Source organism: Adiantum capillus-veneris, chromosome 5 (assembly GCF_014529385.1).
Source record: "Adiantum capillus-veneris isolate H3 chromosome 5, ASM1452938v2, whole genome shotgun sequence".
Lineage (NCBI taxonomy): Eukaryota > Viridiplantae > Streptophyta > Polypodiopsida > Polypodiales > Pteridaceae > Adiantum > Adiantum capillus-veneris.
In genome coordinates, this window is record NC_140935.1 from 65,946,070 (window position 1) to 65,952,401 (window position 6,332).

Below are 6,332 nucleotides of genomic sequence, written 5' to 3' on the forward strand. Positions count from 1 at the left end.
CTCAAGAGCCTCAAGCACCTTAGTCATCAAGCACGACAAGCACCTCAAGCTTGGGTCGGGTTCCCACCTCAAGCACATCCCTAGCTTACCTAAGGTCAAAGAACTTTTAACACTAACCTTTGGACTAACCCTAAAGTCTTTAAGCTCCATTAGCTAGCCTTGCTCTGTGACAGACCATCTCTCATTTGGACCCCTTTACCATTGGCCCCATGCTGAGATAGATCTGTAAGCACATGTCTATATTCTAACCCTTGTTCCCATTTATTCTCCAACATTAAATGATCAATTTAATATGAAAAAATCATTTGGATTTTTTAGATATAGTTTTTATGACATTACCTCTCTCTTGAAATCATAGTCGACCCCGACTATGAGGTAGAAGATATAAAGTGTTAGTTTCTTAACGGGTAGAGGATCCCTTTTTACCCTACAAAATCATTCCAATATGGATGACTAATCCATTTGGTGCTTGCTTCCGCAAGAATTCTGCTCTTTAGTCCATTTCGTCCTCCCAAAGTAGAGTGGCAATGTCTACTTTGGTGTTTGAGAGACATCGTCATCACAAACATGATTCTAAGCATGCATACTACTTAAATTTGTGCACAATAGAAAGAGAATTAGTCTTATTAAGACAAAAACATTGGTCATTTAAAAGAAACATGTAAATTTGCTTACTCTAATGTAGCATTGTAAGCATTGACAAGGTTCATACTATTCTTAAGCTGTATTTCTTGCATCCATCTAGAATCTTCAAAAGGATAATTTTTGAACTTAATAAGATACCATAGGACAATCTTACCATGTCATAGTACCTTGTCTTCATGCCGAAGGATAGCTTCGGGTTGTAGCACCTCTTCTTAGTCTTTGATTTCGGGAGGGTCTTCAATAATTGGCTCACTTGGTGGCTCTACTTTGTAGGGCTTAAGTAGGTTCACATGAAAATCATTGTGTATGATCTAATGATTGGGCAGCTTAAGTTGATAATCCATCTCATTGATTGGCTTCAAAATTAAAAAAGGACCATAGTATCTTTTTGCTAGTTTAGCATAATGCTTTTGATAGCTCGTAGGATTTTTGCCTGTCGTTTGCCTCAATCGAGCCTTGGGAAACTCCAATCATTTTCTTTGAGTGTTAAGGCCCTTCTGTGCTTGTCACCAACATCTTTTTGCATTTGTTGAGAGATGGATATAGCCTCCTTAATCTTTTGGATGTATTCTTGTAGGTCATGGCTATAATCATCGGTAACGAAGATCTTCCCATGTACTTTAAGTAGCAAGGGACTTTTAGGTCTTCCCTCAATGATTTCAAAAGGTGCTTTTCCCGTAGAAGTATGGACAATGTTATTGTACGCATACTCTACAAGAGGTAAGTACTTTTTCCATTGTGAGCATTGATCTACTTTTAAAACATAAGTCTTTAGTAGATCGAGTAGTGTCATAAGATTGGCTATCTTGCTTTGGCCATCCGTTTGTGGGTTCTAGAGGATCCACCTTAAAATGTGCAAGCATCTTCAATTTTAAAGGGAAACTACATTACAAGAGAGGTTAGAAACTGGAATTTTGGAAATAAAATAAAATAGAATTTTCGGGTGATAGGCCAAAGACAAATTCAATCTTGTACCTAGATTTTCAAAGAGACCTTTTCAGTCATTCTAGGATCTCTATCTGACACGATGGATGTTGGCAATCCATGGTGTTTCAAAATATGGGATATAAAGAGAGTTACCATTTGGTGTGTCTTAATAGTCTTTTTGACAGGAATAAAGTGTGCTTGCTTGCTAAACCTGTAAACTATTGTCCATATTCTTGTATTTCCATGGATAGACTTGGGTAATCCAAAGATAAAATCCATGGATATAGTCTCCCATGGTGAATTAGGGATTGGCAATGGCAGGAGTAATCCATGTTGCTTTCCTCTATCATACTTAGTCTTTTGGCATACCACACATTTTGAAACATACTCTTGTATGTTCACTTTCATGGTAGGTCAATAGAAGTATGTCTCTACTCCTTGAAGAGTAGGTTGAATGCCTCAATGCCCCGCATAGGGAGGAGCATGGGATCCATACATGACTTTCTCACGAAGGGACTGGGTAATGCATAGCCTATTGCCATGGAGAAGATAACCATCCTACAAGGTGAATGGTTCCTCTTTCTTCCCCAAAGCAAGGGTTGACATTATTTCTTTAAAATCAGGATCAATAGCATACTCATCTATCATAGAAAAAAGATCATTGTGAGTTGCTATAGACCCCGCGTTAACTTTTGGTCGTTGTGAAAGTGCATTGGCCACTTGATTGTTCTTACTAGCAATGTGAGAAATATGAAAATAAAATTACGAAAGAAAATTTTCCCACCCCATTTGCTTGTCGAAAATCTTGGTTTACGTCATGAAGTACCTGAGACTTTGGTGATCTAACTGTAAAATAAATGGAGTCCCCAATAGATAGTGCTTCCATGTGTCTAGGGCATGTAAAATAGCTAAAAGATCTTTCTCATAAATGCCCAAGACCCTTTCATCCGTATTGAGCCTTTGGCTCTCATATGTTATGGCATGCCCTTTTTGAAGCAAGACTGCTCCAAGGCAATCACCACAAGCATCACATTGGATCTCAAATGGCTTTGAGAGATCCAGAAGCCTAAGAACTGGTTGGGAGGTAAGCTTCTCTTTGAGCTTGCCAAAATCATTTTGCTCCTTATCAGTCCATGAGTACTTAATGATCTTCTTTTCTAAGTCATGTAATGGTCTGTTGGAATTAGGGTTGTTGCGAAACACACACAACTTGGAGAAGATGAAGGAAGCTCAAGGCACACAATAGAGAGTGTGTTACTTAGTGTGCAATGGAAAGATAGATAGCCCTAGAGTGATGGGCGTATATACAATGCACGGGGGAAAAAACCTCCTGAAGAGGGAAAAAATGCCCCGGCGGTCCTAGTGTGTTCACACACATCACTACCACATGTATATGGTAACAAATCCCCCCTGGAGTGATGCGGTGAACGAGAGCTGGCACATGAGTAAAGGGAAGTGAAATGCCCTGAGGACATGATCAGCCCACAAAGGGGAGTAAGCCCAAATCTTTGCGGAAAGCTTCAAGCTTCTCACGAGACAATGCCTTTGTGAAAAGATCAGCAAGGTTGTCCTGTGTTGGCACATAAGCCAAGTTGATCTCTCCTGCTGAGAGCCTCTCCTTGGCATAGTGGTAATGCACCTCAATGTGCTTTGTGCGAGCATGAAAAACTGGGTTCCTCGCAACTGCCAATGTGCTCTGACTGTCAGTGTAGATAGTGTTGGTAGTGTCCTGTCCAACACCCAAATCAGCCATAAGGCGTCTGAGCCATACACACTCAATCATAGCTGTGAAGACTGCCCTGTACTCAGCCTCACAACTGGAAGTGGCCACAGTAGGTTGCTTCTTGCTGAACCATGATATACATGAACTGCCAAGCATGAAACAAAAACCACTTGTGGACACTCGCGTGTCAAAACAACCAGCCCAATCTGAGTCCGAAAAAGCATGTAAGTCTCGCGGAAATGATCCCCCCTTGGGATAAAACAAGCCAAGATGTAAAGTGCCACTAAGGTAGCGGAAAATCCTCTTGACAACTTGCCAATGCTTAGACCCTGGGCTATGCATAAATGTGCTGACCTGTGAGACTGCAAACTGAATATCCGGCCTCGTGTTGCATACATAAATGAGGTAGCCAACAGCAGTTTGGTAAAGAGTGACATCAACAGGATCGCCAGCATCATGTAGACTCAACTTCAAACCTGTTTCCATGGGAGTGCCAATAGGTTTGCAATCCTCAAGTCCAAACTTACATAGCAATGTCTCTATGTAACTTTTCTGACACAAGGCAATACCACCATCACACTGCTTAAACTGTATACCCAAGTAATGATGCAATAGCCCCAAATCTTTCATCTTGAAAATAGCATTCAAATCAGTCTTAAATTCAGCAATATGTCTCTCATTTGGTCCAGTGATCAGTAAATCATCAACATGAAGAACCACAATGAGAAATACATCACCCTCACGCTTTACATACAATGTGCTTTCTGTTGGACTGTTACGAAAGCCTCATTTAACCAAATGAGTGTCAGCTTTCTCATACCAAGCACAAGGAGATTGCCTCAACCCATACAAAGCCTTCTTACATCTACACACTTTGTCCTCTTGTCCTTTTATGACAAAACCGCGAGGCTGTGTTACATAAACTTCCTCAAATATGTTACCATTCAAGAAATCAGTAACAATGTCTGATTGATGTGCATCCCAACCAACATGAGCTGCCAATGCACATAGAAAATGTACAGTAGTCATACGACAAGTGGGAGCAAAAGTCTCTTCATAATCTATGCCTCTTTGTTGTGCATAACCTTTTGCAACAAGTCGAGCCTTATGGCGATCGATCTCACCATCCGACTTGTGTTTCAACTTGTAAACCCACTTCGTACCAATGGCCTTTTTGCCAGGAGGCAAATCACATAAAGTCCATGTGTCATTTTCTATAAGTGCATCATATTCTGATTGCATGGCAGCCATCCAATTTTCTGAATTCTGTGCTTCATCAAAAGACAGAGGCTCCTCAACATCATGTAAGCTAGACACAACCAAAGCATAACAATCTGATGCATAAGATGCATGGCGAGAGCCTGAATGAGTACGACTAGACAAAGGTGCATCCAATTTACTGTCACGCAAAGTGTGCACCAGCCATTTTGGCATACCTCTAGCCTGCTCATTTTCAGCCCTTTCCTCATCAAGTACATCATGTACATCTGCATCAGTAATAGGCTGATCTAAAACATTTTCAGAAACCCCCATAGGCTATACATTTGCCTTATTGGAACTTACATTCGTATTTTCACCATTGAAAAGAGGCAACAAAGTGTCATAAATGTCCTGTGAGTTTACATTACTGTCTCTAGTACATGACAGCAAGGGCTGAACAGAATCTTCCACAAACACTACATCCCGAGAAACCAGAATACGTTTTGTTTGCAGATGATACAACCTGTAACCTTTGCTTTCAGCACTATAACCAACAAAAACACATTTGACAGCCTTATCATCCAATTTTTTGCGTTGCACTTGTGGCACCAAAGCATATGCCAAACAACCAAAAACACGCATGTGCTCAATAGAAGGCTTTCTATCATGCCATGCTTCATATGGAGTAATAGACTGCAAAGCTTTCGTAGGACACCTGTTAAGTACATAAGTGGCACACATGATGGCCTCAAGACAAAAAGAATGCGGCAAAGCTTGACTTTTGACCATACATCGTGCCATTTCCATTAGTGACCTGTTTTGCCTGTCAGCAACACCATTTTGTTGAGGTGTATAAGGCATTGTACATTGGTGTTTTATCCCACGACTAGCTAGAAATGCATTAAATTCATGAGACATATACTCCCCCCCTCGATCGGAACGGAGGGTGCCCATAGTACATTTCGAGACATTTTCAGCCATAGCCAGAAATTTTTTGAAGCACATAAAAACTTCGGACTTGGCTTTAAGCGGAAATACCCATGCGTGCCTGGAGTAATCATCAATGAAAGTCACGAAGTACAGGTAATTGTCCAAGGACGGAGTTTGCATGGGCCCACAAACATCACTATGCACAAGCTGCAACCTGCATGTGGCCCGAAGTGAACCATCCTTTGGAAATTTAGAACGTTGCATCATACCCAAAATATAGGCTTCACAAACATGTTTGACAGGTGCTTCAAGAGGCGGCAAAGAAGCAACCATATATTTTTGCAAACGCAGCAAATTGGCAAAATTCAGATGACCAAAACATGCATGCCAAAGTTTTGCATCTGAAATAGCCCTTAAATCTGCAACAGCATTTGCAAAATTTTGTCCACACTTGTCATACAAAGTGAGCTTATACAACCCACGACACAAAAGCCCAGAGGCAACAATTTCATCACCAAAACTGAGATCATGAACTGTACATCTGTCATCCACAAATTTGACTACAAGTCCAAGTCTAGCAAGTGCGGATACAGACAAGAGATTCTTCTTGATCCAGGTACATAAAGTGCATCAACAAGTGTGAAGGAACTGCCATTAGCAGCAATGAGCACAATCTTTCCAACTCCCTGAACTAGATAAGAGGCGTTGTTGGCACAAGTGATTGAATTCCCATGAGGGACAAACTCGAAAGAGGTAAACAATTCACTATGTGAGGTAATGTGCTTTGTAGCACCACTGTCGAAATACCACACATGTGAATCTGCAGCAACTGACAAGCATGCATCATGGACAGCAGGATTGTAAGTGCACTCTGCGCTAAAAGCCCATTCTGCATCAACATCAGCAA